Consider the following 18,455-nt stretch of genomic DNA (forward strand, 5'->3'; position numbering starts at 1 on the left):
CAACTCTCTTCTTGATTCTTGACCTTTGTATGTTTTCTCTAACTCTCAGCAGCAGGAAAAAGCGACACGTTTGTAGACATAGATATAATTATCTATGTCTACAAACGTGTCGCTTAAGAAGTGTCTTATAGCAAATCCTTATTTTCCTTATATAACCGACTTTATGTATTTATTGGCGCGACAATGCTTTCCGAAAAGATATAAAAAGAGAGTAAGAATTCAAACTAAGAACACACACTCATTATCATTTATTTTAAACCTTACTATATGTATTCCCAAAAGTGGTTAACATGGAGAACCCAACTTTTAAGAAATGAATCAAATGGATTTTAGCAAATCCACTCCAATTGTGTGACAACATACTGCATCCTAACCAACATCCACCTCTCTCTTTCGAATGAAGCACAGATGATTGTGGGCACTAAGGTGTGAAATGAAAAGGCCATATATTTCATACTTTTAGTTATTAAGTTAAAATATTTTCTTTCGCAAACATCTCCATATATGAAAAGAGGAGTTTCATTCAAGTTTCACATTTGGTGAGTATTGTCCATGTCAGCACATATTTGCAAAACAGGTTTTCTACATTGAGTGTAAATAGCCCACAGATGGTCCACAAAGAGTTTGCAAAGCTCATCACTGAGCTATGAAAAAGCACTACACTACAGTAGGCATGACTGATTTCAATAGCTTTATATCAATCTCTCCCTCTACATTCTTAGGATGCATGGTCTTTATTCTGTAAAGCCTCTGGGAAGCTTACACCAAGCACACTGGAGCCAAGAAATAGATGTATTTATATAGACTCAGACAGAGAAAATCAATAAGATTATTTTAACCCTATGGTGACACATATTTGATAGGTTTCATGTTAAGCCCCCATAAGGCTTAAGTCTACATCATGCATTCAAAATGAATCTTAGTAGGGGAGTGTTGATGTGAGACTTTGATGTCCCATACTGATGATTATATGGTCTTGTGACATAAGTATAGAAATCATACAATAATTGTAATCCCAATTCCTAAAACCTATAACACTACCTGCACCAAAATTGTAAGAAGTTACACAATGTCTAGAATATCTACGGTTACAAGTGTAAAACATAATAATGGATGCATGACCATATAGTTCTTGTCCACTTAATATTTAAAAAAACAACAATCACTGTTAAAAGAGTGAAGCATTAGAAAAAGCCTGCTGTAACAAATGCCTGCATCTTTCAACACATCCCCCTGAAACGTCAATACTCATAGAATCAAGAACCCAACTCAAAAGCTCCTGTGCGCTGACCAGATGAAGCTTCACATGAGGCTACTGTAAACACATCTGTACATTGTACAGGATGTGTATTTATTCACCTAGAGGCCACATTATAAACAGACCATGAAGTGATGAAGGCGAGCAGATTTCACCATCCCATGACTAACAGTACTGTTTTATTACTAATGTATTAGTAATTACTAAAGTAGCCAATAATGCTGCCTGCTTAGGTTTGTCTAATTGCCGAAAATGTATTCCTTCTGAAGAATAAAATCTCACTCATTTACATCATGAATCAAAGCTGCACACACACTAAGGTCATTTTAATTGGCTGAATTATAAGAAATGGCTGTAATAAAGGCTGTTTATTGGCGAATACACACTCAGAAGTTCAAAAGGTAAATATTCTTGGGCTTCATATCCAGGCAAACTGAATTTATTTTATTCTAGCCTGTAGTGCTGCTGTATGCTGGCTGTCTGGTGTTCAGACAGTCATGATTTCCCCTCCCCCTCTCCCAGACAGACCCTTATCGTGGGGGAAGGGCTGGTTTAGCAGCAGTCAGCCAAGGGCCCTCCAGCATAGCTGACAAGCATGTCTGTCTGTCTACGGTGTGTGTGTGTGTGTGTGTGTGTGTGTGTGTGTGTGTGTGTGTGTGTGTGTGTGTGTGTGTGTGTGTGTGTGTGTGTGTGTGTGTGTGTGTGTGTGTGTGTGTGTGTGTGTGTGTGTGTGTGTGTGTTTGTTGTTGAATCTCTATTCATCAAATTGAACCCCATGACATGACTTTCCCTGCAGATAGATTATATGTCTACCTCACATAATATCCAATGTATCTTCTTTGAGTAATTATTGTTCCTCGTCTTCCGTCAAAACAGCACACTATGTAACAATATTGCATAAGGAATCTTCACCAAGCACTATGAACATTGCTGTATGTATTTGTTTACTGTGACTCCCTGTAGCAATATTTTAGCACTATTGCATAACAGCCTAATTAGTTGTATAAAATTACAGGTACCATAGCTGTTACCGTGTGCAGCCATTATGTACGGTATAAACACTAACGGTTAATTCAGTTCATAGAGCTTTGCATTTCTTAATGTTGTAATTGGATGCAAAATGGTAATAGCAAACCATTTCAGGCTGTTCATTATTTTGTGTATCAGTCACACATTATACCATATGTAGCTGTTTAAATAAGCACTCGTGTGCATGTCATATTAGTTGAATTGCCTGTGTGTAATGAGTAGGTTAGTAGAAGATGTTCAGTATGTATTTCATTACAAATGTAGGTCCTAACCAGGTTACATTTCTTACCAAACACAGTATTATATTCTGGTATCAGACTTGGTGTCTAGACTTCTCAGGCAAGAATAAGACAAAACATCCGCAAACTGTATTAAAAGCTCCCAGCCATTTTAATTGTGATACATCTTGATCTAACAAAGAGCTAAAAGGTCTGTAATTTTGCCTAACTTAGATTTGTTGATGTGCGTTCCCTGCAATCTATTCATCTGTTGTTATGTTATAGACATTAATAGGACAACAGGAGAGGACAAACTCATCTACAAGATGCAAAACAGACAACACACTCATTTTTTATAAAATACATTCAACCCTCAATACCCTGGTGCAAAAAGCAGCTATGGCTTGCAGTTGTAGAGTCAATACAATGAGTGTGCACTAGTGCATTAATCCATAAGGGATTTTATGGAGCTGCTACAACCAAACCCTTGCAGCATTACAACTATATGCAGATATATGCATTTTATCCAAGCCTAATTGGCTTAGTTTAATTACTGACTTAGCACAGACTGTAAACACTGTCTTCTTTTCAGCTGGCATACATATGCATTTTGTGTTGCCCAGTTTATTAAATACTTGTTTGGTATAATCTTGAAAATTGTGCTAATATCTACTTTTGTCTCAATTTGTGTGAGAATCTCCTCTAATCTGTACTGTGTGTAGCCAGTTCAGTTTGCAGTCTCATGCCTGGCTCAGCTGACTGCAGTGGGAGATATGCAGGCAGCAGCCAGGGCAGAGCAGAGTGGGCTGACTGCTGGAGTCAGTGGCCCAGTAAAACCACAGCGGGGAGGATAAGAGCTTTGCTGAAGGGGGGGGAGAGGCATGACTGCATCTCTATGTCTGCCTGTCTGTATATGTATCTCAGCCCAGAGGGGGTGGATGCTGTAATGGTGGTGGTGTTGATGTTGGGGGTATGACTATTTCTCCACTCTCTCTGTTTTATACAAATGTTTTAAAACCTCTTCTTCTCTTACTGTCATTATGTATTGTGTCTCACATATGAATGAAGGAAACAGTGTCTGTAATATATTTTTCTTCTAATTCTTATCCCTACCTGACTTGTTTGTCTGGTTTGTTTTCAGGAGCAGATATTCTGGGTGAGAGAGGTACTTCATGTGTTCCTGCCAAGAGATGGAAGAAAAACCTGTGCGTCAGTTACTTGGAAGCAACAGATATTTCCGGCAGGGGCACATTTTTATCTTCTATTGTAATTGTATGTATGTGCATCTACATGTCTGTTGTCTGTCTGGTGGTTTTCTTTCCTTGGTCAATAAAATATGACATCAGGACAAAGGGGAAGACTAACAACTCGCAAACTGGGAGATACAGTTAGGAATTATTCTCTGCCTCTGCTTGTCCCTGATGTCTCTATTCGGGCAAAATGCCACCACTGGTTGCTACACCAGAAACATCTTGTGGTACTTTGTACCTGGAAACGATTTTGCTTCAGGGTAAAAAAAAACACTGATGCATTAGGATGTTTGACTGCAGGTGTACTGAACTCTGACAGGTGTTCTGTTGTGCTTTTTGATACAACAACCAAAAGACCCTTACCTATTGTTCTCAGTTTAGCAGCAGATCTATTAATGTATTCATCTGATAATAATAACCGATTATTAATTTAGGTTTGGTATACAAACTACCAAATCTGTATGCATATGGACAATGAATCTTGTTATCTAGGGAGTGTAATTAAAGGTGGGGTAGGTAATTTTGGAGAAACCAGCTTGAGTGTGCTAGAATTTGAAAATACAGAACCGGAAAAAATCTGTCACTTCCTTACAGAGCCCCTCCTCCAACACACACGAATGCGCACATGACCAATGAGGGCACGAGATAAGTTTGTGCACAGATGGAAGGCTGACAGGCAGGTAGGCCATCCAGTTATTTTAGCCGGGCCGGCTAAAATGATTGGTCGTGCTTTTTACAGTATTACGGCTTCCACAGATGAAATATTTGTATGGATTTTTTGTCAAAGCACTTAAGATATTCATTGCTATCGGGGTGTTAAGAGCATTCCATGGAATATAACAAAAAGTGTATCTCGAGCCGGTTTCTCAAACTTACCTACCCCACCTTTAAGTTATTCAATTATGATTTTCTATTAACAAAATATTCCTGCAAAATGAAAAAACATACAAAGATAGCTGAAATTGAACAAGATGAATGAGCCAATTTTTCTAAACCTCACAGGCCTACTTTGCCTCCAAATTACGCTTTCCAGTCTAAGAGGTTTCACCTTGTTGCAGAGTTGCCATTGTTTATATTTACTGCCACTCTGTGCATTAACAAACAAAGAGACCTTTTTTTCTTTTGTCTCTTCCTTTGTTCCCCTGCTGCTGCTGCTGTCCAGACACAATGGTAGTCTCCAAGCAGTGCATCCAGAAAAGTTTTAGTGAGCCGCACCCGCAGCCATGCTATTTGCACACTTGACATTGAGAAAAAAGACAAGAAAAGAAAGAAATGATAAAGCAGAGAGTGTGACAGCTGTGTTCCTTTAGTGGGCATGCACTTGAATAAGAAAAGAGAAGGGAAAGAGTTATCAAAGGGGGACATCTACAAGGTGCTAGCCATTGAACAACACAACGTTACATTTAGATAAAAATGAAATATTTGAAGATAAATAATATGTCATAACAGAAACACTGATTAGTTTATTGACTTGGGAAGTAAACTGATCAAATAAAGTTGGTGAGCTCAAATAAATAAATAAATATAAAATCAAACCGTTCCACTGTGCTCCATGGTATTCAGACATCTCCACAGTCCGTCTGCACTGTTGTGTTCATAGTTGTTTGACTTTGAGAGGGCGGGACTCTTTGGAGAGCGAAATGAACTAGGCGCGGCCAAAAGGAGCCCCATCCATCTATCACACGTGTAGACAAAGGGGGACTCCACAACACAAAGCTAGATGTGCCCTCTCAAACTTTTTCCACGACAAACGGCGACGCGCACAGAGCAAAACACCCCCAGGTGAGTTGTCTTCTGCCTTTACTTGAACCCCCGGCGTGATTTTTGTGAATTTATTTCCAGTTAAAAGTTGCTGCTGTAGTTGGTGCGTCAGCGCTCAAACTTGAGCACAAAGCAGGAGAGAGAGGGAGAGAGACATAGAGAATGAGAGGCAGCGAGGAGAGAGAGCGAGAGGAGCGGTCCCCTTTTCCTTTGTCTGATGCGGGGCGCTTTGAGGAGAGAACTTGATGGGATGCTCAGACACGCATCTTCATAACGCTTAAAAATAATCAACTTATCATAGTTATAATTAAAAGTCAGTTAAGCTCATTGGAGGTGAGATGGAGTTTGTGCAGCTGCCGTATTTTTGTCTCTCGGGGATGTTGCGACGCGCAAGACAAAGCAACTGTCTGTCAGAAGTTTGCGAAGAAAAAGGAGCTTTTACGCACACTGGAAAAAAGACAAAGTGACAAGTATTAGTTCATAAATAGTTTGTAAATAGTTTCCCCCCCGTGCAGTAGTTTTTTGATAGTGGTGTTCGTGATCTTGCGAAGTTGCCAGTGCACTGAGGGAATTCCGAACAATGCAATCAGGTGTAAAGTCTCAAAGAAACTTAACTGTGACACATAATTCCACTTGTTGCGTGAATAAGGAACACTATTCCGAGGATAAACAATGAATATAAATTATGTTTGTTTTGAAAATCACTAAGCAACTTGGAATAGTTTATTGGAAACTGAGCAACAGGTATAAGTCGCTGCAGCTTCTTTGTTACAGTAAAGGCTCCTTTGTTCTCAGTCCATACAAAGAAAACTAGCAGAAAGAAGCGCAATTCCACAAGGAAACACGTTTTTGGAACGACTTAAATATTTTGTATGGGATAAAAAATATTTCGAATTTTCCAAAGTGGAGAATGCGCTTTTAGTCCCCCTGTTTTCTACAAATATACAAACCCTGCCGGAAAGCGTCAAGATAAATAGTTATTAACTTAATTTTTTAAGGTCTCTAAAACACAAATGTAGTTTACATTTTTGTTTTTAAACTTTCTTTTTCATGTGAAGGTGTGGCCAAGCAAACAACTTGTTTGAATTTGCTGCATTCCATTGTATAGTAGCCCTACCCTTAAACTTTGTATTTGGCAACAAAGAAGAAAAATCTGCACTTATAGATTTATTTGTTGTATGAAACAGAATTAGTTTTGCAAACAATTGTTTTTTGATACATTTCTTTTTCAAACTTTTACCAACTCATACAGCAACTTTTAAAAGTCTATTATATTCACACCCTAAGTTCAATAGTTTATCAACAAATATATAATTTCATTTATTATTTGAGCAGTTTGAAACAATGAGCATATTTTTGCTGAACTTTCGTAGCGCAAGTTTTAATGCTTTCAATCTTTTCTTTATTCCTCTGGGATCTGTCCTTAGGTGGATTTTAACACCAGATTAACCAGGAAAGCGTTTCTGCTGTTGGAGGTTAAGGAAAGAAAAACTGTGGAAATCACATGGAAGATGTACAGTCACCTATCAAGCAGCTTTAAGACGCAGAGGAGGATTAAGAGACTGTGCAGTTTTCTTTTGGAGAAGGTGAAGACTCATCTTATAAGGATTTAAACTTCAGGAGCAGCACTGCCAGGCGGGATGCATTTCAGGCACACTTGGAAATATGAAACTCATGGAGACACTTTGAGGATTATACAAATGTGTAGTGTGTCTCTCCACAAGACAACTTTCCAGCCAAAAGTCACTGGGACAGCAGGATATTGCATTTGTGATCCTCAGAGGCCCTCCGCATTGGTAGGTGATATTACTTTGTTCTGGGATGTGGCACTTGTTCAACCCTTTGATTGCAGGACTGTCTTGCTCACTTGGAAACAGGACTGACCAGCAAACCCAGATATGAACACAGACATCGCCTCCATTAATTTCCCAATATTAATAGAATTTTGGTAGAGGCTGCACTTTACGTGGCTTTTTACATTTGTTTTAAGTGCAATTCTGAGCTACATCTTAAAAATAGCATCTCTGACATTCCAACATTATTTTCCTCTTACCTGTGTTTTGATTATGTCATTCTCCAGATTCTTATATCATTTCAGTCACTATCCCAAGAAAATAAGTCAATATCTTTTAGACGTTTGGACAATAATCTGGAATTACATTTTTTTTTATGACGACAGCATAGTGTTTTGTAGACTGACGCCAAACCAGGATTTATTTACTTACCTAATGACTAACTTATATATTAAACTCATATTTCTTGATATACAACACTTTTACATAAAGTTATATTTTTTATTTTACAATATGAATGAACCTTTCCTGAATGTTCTCATATTGTATGCAATTAACATGTGTTATACCCAACGTTTCTGTGTAGCTGACTTGACTGATCCAGTGCAGTGTGTTTGGCCTATTAATGTATTCTTAATCAGTTATTCCATGTTTATTTGATTTGAGATGTAGCAGTTGGAGTAGTATTTATAGTATTTTATGAATAGTGCTCTTAAATGCAATTAGTAGTTTTATTGCTGAGAATAAACATTATTGCACTGTTGACCTTGTGGTAACCTACATCTACATCTGAAAATAAAACAGAAACTTGAACTCCTGTGATGGACAAGTGTTGAGTAGTTGCGTAAACACAATTTATTAATATTGCCTATTTTCATGCAGCAGTCGATGAAGGCAAGAAAAAGTCATGAGAGATGCATATAAACCTCTTAACCTGTGCCTATACTTATGCTAGAGTGAGTGAGAGGGAGAAAGCAAGACACACTCCTTATCAATGATGTCATTGAGGGCCAATGAGAGCACACTGTGGTACTTGTCATCCAAGCTCCGCCCCCGGCCTCTGTGCATGGCGGTCCACATGGTCCTGCAGCAGCATCACTCTCTCACCATGCTGTGCTCTGCGGAGAGAAGCAGACACACAGAGATGTTGCTCTTGGCTGTGTACTCTGATTTTAATCTACCATGTCCGCTCCGAAATAGCTTGTTTATCTGTAAGCATATGCAAGGAACAACTTGGGGAGTGGTGGGGAGAGAAAACACTTTTGTTGTTTACATTACAGATTAGACTAGAAAATATCAGGCCTTGAAAAATGTGATGTGAATAAGAATGTGATAACATAACACCCAGGCAGGTGAGGATAAATCATCGCTCAGCCAACTGTTTGAGATGCTTTTTTTTATGTGGCAGTAAATTACTGTATGCTTTTATAGGTTTAATTATAGAAAATAAATTGCCTTAACTAAGCCCAATAGATCACATTTATAAGGGAAAGAGTGTCAGTCTACCTGGTATCTAACAACGGCAGTATCGATGTCAGCCTAACAACAATTAACCTGCAAGTGTGAACAGAGCTTTAATACTGCAGTTTCTCTCCTCTTCTGCTCTTGTGGCACAGGCTAAGGTCGCCTGGGAATGTGGGTCAGTCAACACGGTGTCACACAGGTGGGACAGATGTAGGTCAGTGGCAGAGGATGGGTGCTGATGAGTCATCAACTACAGGAAGCAAGGACAGAGGATGCAAGAGAGAGATGGAGACATTAATAATATTTTACAGAGTAAAATGGCTGTGAAGCTTTATTTAAGCATAATATACATGTGTATTTTGGTCTTATTCAGTTCATGTGTAAGTAGATCCAATGTTCCTGCTTTTAACATTAGAGCTCTACACCCCTCCTGCCTTACTATTTACCTACTGTGGATTACAAGTGTGCACATTCAGTCCAGTACCCAGTTAATGAACTTGTGAGCGAAACAGAAACATCAGGTTAAGCATAACTAATCATTGTGACAGGCCCAGCACTGAGCTCTTAATAGGCATTGCGCAGGCATGGTTTCAGCTACAATACAGTCTGCTCCGCTGTGTGTAGCTTAATTACATTGCTTATCTGTAATGCCATTATCAAGTACAGTGCAGTTTTCATAACATTTGCCATTTGGTGGACGCTTTGTGAGAGAATGCGTTTTTTATTCATACAGACGTCCCAGTGGGAGTTGAGCCTCTAAACCTAATCCATTGAGTTACATGGGACAACATTTGCACAGCAATCGGTGGCATCTTCCAGCTCTGAAGTCTCAATATCCCTCTAAGCTGGAATGCTCATTAAAATAGGCAATGGTTTCACACCATCTCTGTCTCTGCAGCATATGCACAACTAAATCTCTGTCACCATAATCTCTTATCCCATCGGTATTTACTATTACACTAATATAAAGTATTTCATTCTTGTATTTCTGGTGAAGTCTGATTAGCATCACAAAGTATATAACTTTGGAAAGTAGCGCTTTGACATCAATCCTACAGACATGAATGTATTCTATAGTCTGCGTAATTCTGACGTTATATATTTTTGTATGCATGGCATGTTGGTGAGCTGGACTGATGTTATGCAAAGAACATTAGACTATAGTAAAACATCAGGCCTAGAATAACTGATCACCACTGTAAGCCTAATTCTCTTAGACATCCTGTGGTCAGCCTCAGGAATGCTATCAGGTTTAGTTCAACCACTCATTACATGTAGCTTGTGGGCATTGCATGAAATAACTATAATGCTTGTATGTGTACAGTAGTTATATTTTCTGGTTCATCACACAACTAAATGAGAACAAGACCAGTTAAGGTCCAATCTGTAATACATTTTTAGTAATTTAAACTTGCAGACACATGAAGAATTGACCCACTACTATATATAGTATATGTTAACATTGTGCTTTATTGAATTCATACTTAGTTTTTCCATCTAAAGTGTAATTTCATATCCTCTGATACAAGCACTGACAGATGGACAAATACATTTGGAGTTGGACTTCAAAAATAGTACAGCCTTTTAAACAGATTAGCAATGTACTCTGTTTCTTTAGAGGAAAGAAATACTCAATTGATAATGTCTAAAAAAGTTACGATTTTGTTAGTTTTTCCTACCAGTTGAATTTAGGTTGATGCTCCCTTTGTGCATACCAGAGACTCATTCAGGACTACAGTACAGTATTACAGTGCAGTAAAACATTAGGCCCACCATCCCTAATCGTGACGGCAGTCCTGATTCTCTGAGCTACAGGCATTCTGTGGTCATCCCGTTGCAAACTATCAGAGCTTAGTTTAACCACTCAGCGCCTGTAGCCGCGAGATAAGTTAACGTGCTCTGCTGGCATGCTAATACATACCCGCACTGGGGGGACAGGAATACATTATTTCTTTATGACTGCGCACGAAGCAAGAGCGTTTGAAGGAGGGGAGGGAGAGATAGAGAGAGAACATAGGGAGATGAAGCTGGAAAAAAAAGACATGGGGTTAAAAGATGGGCAGGAAAGAAAGGAGGCAGAAAGAGAGAAGTGAGACAGAAGGAGAGGGGACGGGGAAAGTAGGAAGAAGGACAGGACACATAGTATACTGCTCTATATCTGTCTCTCTTCAGTTTATAGTAATTTTCTCACCATGACGGAGAGGGGTAGTCATTTTTATTTCTGACTGTGACTGAGTTTTTGAAAAACATAGTCCTCCAGACCCTCCTCACTCTTTACAGCCAATAAGACTGGTAACTGAAAAGCTTTTCGGTAATATTGGAATAAGTCAGGAGCTCAGGAACAACCCAAGGATTGCTTTTGAAAATAATAGCGGATTTATTTGACTGCTGTGTCCTGAAACCAGCTATCCTGCAGCCACTATCTTATGACCTTTTGAGGGATTTGTCCTGCTTTGAAATATCCAAATCATGCTGTGAGAAATAGCTTTGAAGATAACATTAAACAATATTGCAATGACTAACATGCATCTTTAAACATTTGTATTACTTTTAGTGCGGAAAGGCAAGGATTTAGATCTCTGAGGGTAAATGAGGACAGGACTTTGTCATGAAGATTGCTCTTTAGTTATTTTATGTTTGAGTTTAAATGTTAATGTCCTGCTTTGTGCCACATTGTGTGCTTACTCTTTTCTGCCAGCTGCACATTTGCCCTCTGGGATGTCAGTGGAGTCAAAACTGAAAGGCAGACAATAGCATGACAAACCAGTTGGAAAACTCATAAAGGTAAACACCAAATCAAAATTCTCTGGATGGGAGCTCGCATGGTGTGTTGCGCAGCAGGTCAAACTGCCCCTGAAGATATTGCTTTTTTCCTCCTCCTCCCATCCCAGGTGTAGATATAGGGACACCATTTCAATAAGAGCGCTAGTCAGTTGTCGGTCTATTACAGGTCAACTTATTACCTCCATAAATGCACAGCATGTTGCTGTCTGGGGATGGACTGATAATCCCTCTAAAGACTGAGGTTTTATCAAAGCTAAATCTGCTCCTTCTCTCACACACACGCACGCACGCACGCACGCACGCACGCACGCACACACACACGCACGCACACACACACACACACACACACACACACACACACACACACACACACACACACACAGAAGATGAGCAGCAACACACAGACGCACATATGAAGATTGACTTGTATGGCAGGCAGACAGACACGTGTATAAACCAGGATTTTATCACAGACAAATCTGTTATTGTCTGGTAGTTAGGAGATTAAGACACAGTGATTTTATAGATACAAACACACACCCCTGTGTCATCAGAGGATAAACACTGGCTTGTATACTGAATGCACAGTACAGTTAAATGATACAAGTACTGCTGAGCTTTTAATGCTGTGATTTACTGTGGTTTAATACTATGATACAGTCTCTAGAAATCATTTTGGTGACAGTTTTTATGTGGGCACTTATTCTGTTTTTGGATTACAATTTCCTTTCATTCACCGTCGGTCCATTATTGTGCCATCTCATTCTCAGATTTATAGATTGTAAAGGTGGCTCTTTGTTTTGTTCATCTATATTGACTATCTTTATGTAAGCTAGTTATCTTTTTTTTGCACCTTCTTCCTAATATAAGTGTGAGCATTTAAAAAAACGATGAAACCTTTTCACTCTAGTTGCCTTTTATGCCTGATATCCTTTGCTATGAGTTTGAAGAGGCGTATCATTTGCATAATAGAATCCTTGAACTTGGTCAGTGGGCAGCTTACTTTTTCAAAAAGACTTTAATACTTTTAAAACCATAAAATGGTTCCCTATTCCCAAAGCAGGGTTGTCATTCATCCAGATTGTCTAAAAATGTGTGTAAGCTAGAGTTGAGTTGAGACAGAAGGAAGACGTTTACATCCTTTTCCTACTTGTAAACAAATCTATGATGTGTCATTTTTTCTACATTTCTGGCAGCTAGAAAGTAATGTTTCTCTGCATCAGATAGTAACTTGCCTTACCTGTCAGACACAACCCAGTTAAGCTCAAACTAAAGCCTCTGACAGCCGTTTTTAGTCTGTAAACTAAAGCCTGTTCCTTTGAAACTGAAGGCATCCTCTGATTTCCACAGAACGTGTACTATTTTGACAGTAATTATTTAAAATATTTACTTTGCAAGACAAAAAAAGATCACATCAAAATAGGGATAAAAGCACAGGAGAATGACTGAGAATCTGCAGTGATGTAAAGCCATTAGGGAATGCAATAAATGAGCACAAACTGTAATGCTGCTGCCCTGTAAGTGTCTCTATGAAACGTTTTTTCAGACAATACAAAACAATCCCATATTTTTGTCATTTTTTATTTAATAAAATCAAGCTTATAATTAGGTTCCCTTTAACAGCTTGAAAAAAATACTAAAGACATGTACATAAAGTTGATATTATACTCGCCCAGGAGTATAATGCTAATCCACGGTAATGTGCCTCAGACGTTAGAGCTATTTTCCTAGAGTCTCGTTCAGATATAGCTGTCAGATTATAACATTTTAAGCAATATCTTTCTGTGTATTCATATAATGCTGTGTGCTGTATTGCCACAATTGAGGAGGTGATAGTCGAGCAAGCTAATCCAAAAATATTATCTGGTGTCCTATCTTTATTTAGTTATTTCTTTCCTGCATGACACCTTGTCAGGACTGTGTTTGACTAGTGCTGAATCAGATCTGTTTGGATGGAGATATCTTTAAGCTGAATATAGTGTGATAAATCCGATTTAGTCTTGTAACACTAGCTATTATCAGATGTTAAACTATCACAGTCTCTGCCTTTGTGGGTATAGTATAACACAACTCTTTCTTCCTTTGTTTGCATACAGACAAATATATTTTTAATACAAATATTACAGCGTGGGGTGAAGATATCTACAATCCTCTAGCTCATTGCTGTCTCTTTCCAATGAAGAGAAACCTGATCACATTAAGACAATCTGAGATCCACCTAACAACAAGCAGACTGAACAACATGGTGGGGGATTTGTTTGAATGTGTTCAGACAAGCTCTATTAAGACCCCAGTGTCTGTCTTCAAAATTGCATGCTGTCTTACTGCTTATTTAATACTCAATGAGTATATCCTGCATACTGCCTAACTAAATAACAATTAGGTAACCAGCAGACTGTTCACACACATATGTCATTGTTAAATATGAGCTGTAAAGTTAAGGTAATACTAACTGTACCTAAAAGTCAATCAACATAATTCATAATAATTGTATCCAACTACTTAAACCTTCTGTCTGGCAGTTGGCCATTGGACATTCTGAAGAGCCGCAATGCCCACGTCAAAAATCCACATACTATATAGTTCATCACACTTAATATAAGTACGCAATATCTTGATTGCTTCATAACCGATTAATTCATCAACCCTTTAAAACCATTCCCAAGTAAAGAGAAGCAGCTTTTCTTTCAACAATGACCACCATCCAAATCCCCTTCCCTTCTAAAATGCTAATTTTGCTGACATCATGGTAATTATAATGCTCTATGATGATACAATGGCGTAGTCTAGATGACTTATTTTTTCCATTAATAATCTGCATCAAAGGTCATTCATGTCTGGGAATCTTCATGTACGAGCATGCCATTTATATCCATGTGATGGTTAATGTCAAAAGTTGGGTTTCCAGGAGGCAGATTATGCAGCAGACTATGAAAGCCTTCCCGTAAAAGTATCTGCACTGACACGATTTTCCAGTCCAGTGCGAGGCATAATCTGAGTGCCTGGAAATGGGCTGAATAAGCTCAAGTAAATGCCCCTGCTCTCAATAATGTAGTAGTTCCATGCTGGATACAGCCTTTATGCTGAATACAGCTGGATACAGGCCCACTTTCGCAACAAACATGGCACAACACAGTCAAGTGGGAGTTTGGATTTCATTTGGGAGCACTTAAAAAAATGGCCATGCCCTTTAAAAAAAAATATAGACATATAGTTTAGCATGTGGCAAGCTGACTCAATCGTTATGTTCACCTACAGTAATTCCCCACTAATGTGAGTTTGTACCATTTGTACAGGGTCAGACAAATCAAGATTGCACCTCAAAGCTAAGGCTTTTTTAGACAATATTTTTCATTTAAGGTCTATTCATATCAGATCAATGTGTAATCTCTAAAAGGAATGTGGCTTAATAAGACCAAGTCATGCCCTGCTTTTAATTATTATGCGCTATTATTATAAGCTATTCTGTTCTTTGCTGTGGTGCCAGCGCCAGTTCACAAGGTCAAATTCATGGTACTTGTAAATAATGTCCTTGCTGGATAAAATTACAGTCTGACTCAAACAGTTTGTACAGTATGTATGTGTATATTGCTGACAATCTTAGGCGCTGAAATGATCACACATGCATGCCCAGTCCACACACACAGTTCTTTGTATAGCCAGCGGCAATGTTCACAACACCTCAACATTAAACCACGGCTATTATTAGGACTAACCAGCCAGAGCTGAATCACAGCGGACACACATTCCTTTCCCGACAAGGACAAGGCGTCATCTTCAGAAGAGAAATAAGTTGACTAAGCGTGAGTCATGCTTTCAATTATGCATTAGCCTGTTAGCATGCACTCTCTGACAGACAGGCAGGGTTAGCTTTACGATAGCTGTCAGAGGGTAGACTTGCGATTGAAATTTGTTGGCATGTTATCCTTACTCGGAAACAGAAAAATGTAAAGTTAGCTATCTAAAAATTAAAAACTCACTGTAATATAAACAGGTTGACTTAATCACAAACTGCTTGAGCTACTGCGTGTTACATTCAGGCTAATAACTCTTCTTTTAGATGGGAGTGGGCCCATGTTAAAACCATAATTGGCCTAGAGGGAATTAAAGAATGTTCACATGCAACTTAATTGTCCATTAATATGACTTATTTTCTTTTTTATCCAAATTACCTGCCTTCACATCACCACCTCAGGCAGCCTAGAGGAACCTGGATGGCCTTGTTCATGGCTAAAAAAAAAATCAGATTAATTTGAATATTCCTGCACATACAAAGTTAATCCCTGTGCAGCAGTCAGACTACTTTTCAGTTGGGTTGGGTAGATAATCCACTTCCTGCCTCGACAGTATGCATATGTGTGCAAGTGCTAAATGTGCATCAGTGATTCTGTGTTCATTTGTGAGCCTCTCTTTTCCTTGCTGTTTATTGTCGATGTGTGTGTGTGTGTGTGTGTGTGTGTTTGTGTCGTCCTCTGTGCTGCTGTTGTTTGTATTCAGACAGACAGAGGCTGCTTTACCAGCTAATAGGTCTCTGATGTCCACGGCTGTGTGGGGTAATGAGAGCTGCTGACACAGTCAACTTGTGGCCACTCACACACACATTTATTGAGGATGAAAGCACACAGTTACAAGGCCAATCGCAAGAAGATGTTTACAGCTTCTATCCAACCATATTATTCTCCCTTTAACTATCTTAGCAATTTGTTCAGTCTTTTCCCCCCCTCCTCTCTGCCTCTTTATCTCTCTTTCCCTGACTTAATCTCTCCGTCTCACACACGCACAGTGAGGTTTTGTGTGCCACAGTGAGAGCACTGAGCCAGCCTCCTCCTCAGTTCACCGGCAGTTCACTCGGCTCCACACTGACAGAAAGGATGCCAGACAGAAATGTAAATTTGACAACGACAGCAACCATACCCGCCACAAATGTTAACACTACTTCTCAAAAACTTCAGGTAGAAATTTGCATCCACTTGAAAAGATACCTCCAGACTTTCAGACAAGGGTCTCTATTATTCTTGTCTCAGAGGAACTTCTAGTCTGGTTTACTGATAATACGCTGTCATTTTGTGCAGACACATCTGTCCCAGGAGCTTCCAAATGATCTTAAAATATTTTTATAGCAAAACACATCTCATTTTAAAAGAACACAGCACTAAGTGGCATCATTATTTAAGAGTGCATTCTGGGACAGTATTCACAGGACTTAGAGCAGTCCCTTGGTCCTGTCCTTAAAAAAAACTCCATTAATCCAACCAAGCTAACCGTCTGCTGAAGTAATCTTTTACAGTGTGGACGGCTGGTAATCTGCTTGGCTGGCAGGCTGGTTAAGAGCCTGTTTCACAGCCTCAGAATGCAAGTTTAAGAGAGTGTGGAGGAAAGACAAGTTGTCCTTGTCATGTGGAGTATTTCTCTTTTCTGTTGGACTGTACAAGCATGTAAGAATCCCTGCTGAGCTATGCACTCTCTATCAGTCTGTGTGTATGTCTCTCTCATCCTCTCCAGCTCTCACTCATGCACCCTATTTGCGCTACCTCCTCTGTCACTTTTTCTCTCCCCTCCAGTTACACTTTGACTCTCTTCCCTCCTGCCTCTCTCTGCCTCTTTGTTTCATGCTGGTATGCACTGCTGTCTTTCAGAATTTGCACTTAACTTTCCTTGCGCCAATGCGGTCTGCCTGTCACAGTTGGGATGCCTGTCTGTCTTTTTCCTCACTTTATTTTTTGATTCCTGGCTGCCTTTCTGGCTGGCTGGGTGTCTGTGTCTATTTCTTTCTCTGTTTGTTTCTGGCTGTGCGTTTCAGTCTGCCGCATCCACCCACTATCTACCACTTTCTGTCTGCATTATTGCACTCTGTTTCTTTAACTTGACATTATAGTTGGTTCACAATGGTTTGTTGATCAGCCCTGCTTTCTTGCAGGTGTGCAGTGCACGCTCACTCCTTGACTGAGTCCTTATCGTGCAGAGTCACATGTGTTCATCTGATCTCTGTGAGAGTTTGCTGCTTCAGAAATTTCCACTGCTCAGATTACCTCTGACTTGCATTAGGACAATTATGATTTATAACTTTTTGAGTGAGTTTTGGGTTACTAATTAGTTGTGTTACCACACGTCAACTGCTCTTTATCTGCAAAAAATAAACATTAGAATCAGTTTTCCAAAGTTGGGAAGGGTAATACTGCAGATCATTTTAAACACAGTTTTATTACTTATCTGGCTCTGATCACAGAAAAATGTCCTGCTGTTATTTCAACACTGTTGGGAGAAAAATATATTAGCATCTAGCCTTTTTCTATTTATCTGCCTCTTACCACACTGCACCTGATCAGATAAACAAATGGAACGAACAGGTGGACCTACGATTTTGTACACAGGCAATCTCAACGGACAAATTGTAATATGGTGTGTTTTTTTACTTCATGTTTGTATGCCAGCTTGTTTGTGTCCCTTGGTGTTCATGTGTTAATGTCCATGTGTGCAGTGTATTTGCCTGTGCATCTGTGCCAGTTTATGTCTGTTTATCTACTTGTCTGTGTTTTTTTTCCTGCTCTTGTCGCATGTGTGCAGTATCACCCATACTGTACTGCTGAGCCACTGAGTGTGTCTGTGTTTGTATTAAGTTCCCTAGTCAACCCATCCAGTTGTTGTCATGGAATTCCTTTCAACAATACAAACCATTGGAGCCATTGTCTCAATCTGGGGAGTCATAAAGCTCAATTTCCCATGGAGGAGTGGTCGGTGCTGGAGGGGTGGGTGGGTTATGTTGGAGTCCAAATGTTCTTATCTCATGCACTATTAAGCGAGGCAGTGGGGTGTGTGGGTAACGTGGTTTAGAGTCCGTCTGTCACAGCCTCGGGGTATGTTGCTTCCAGTGCACGCACACACACGCACACACACGCAC

The 18,455-nt window shown here is 39.4% G+C and overlaps 1 long non-coding RNA gene across 1 annotated transcript in view; it reads left to right on the forward strand.

Annotated features, from left to right (window-relative positions):
* The first annotated feature begins 5,435 nt into the window (after positions 1-5,435).
* LOC117480067 overlaps positions 5,436-18,455 on the forward strand; it is a 104,705-nt gene continuing 91,685 nt past the window's right edge. The window contains exons 1-2 of the long non-coding RNA XR_004555631.1: positions 5,436-5,537; positions 6,944-7,312. This is a non-coding gene — a long non-coding RNA (uncharacterized LOC117480067). The remainder of the gene's footprint in view (positions 5,538-6,943; positions 7,313-18,455) is intronic.

The sequence above is a fragment of the Trematomus bernacchii genome, unplaced genomic scaffold (assembly GCF_902827165.1).
Source record: "Trematomus bernacchii unplaced genomic scaffold, fTreBer1.1, whole genome shotgun sequence".
NCBI lineage: Eukaryota > Metazoa > Chordata > Actinopteri > Perciformes > Nototheniidae > Trematomus > Trematomus bernacchii.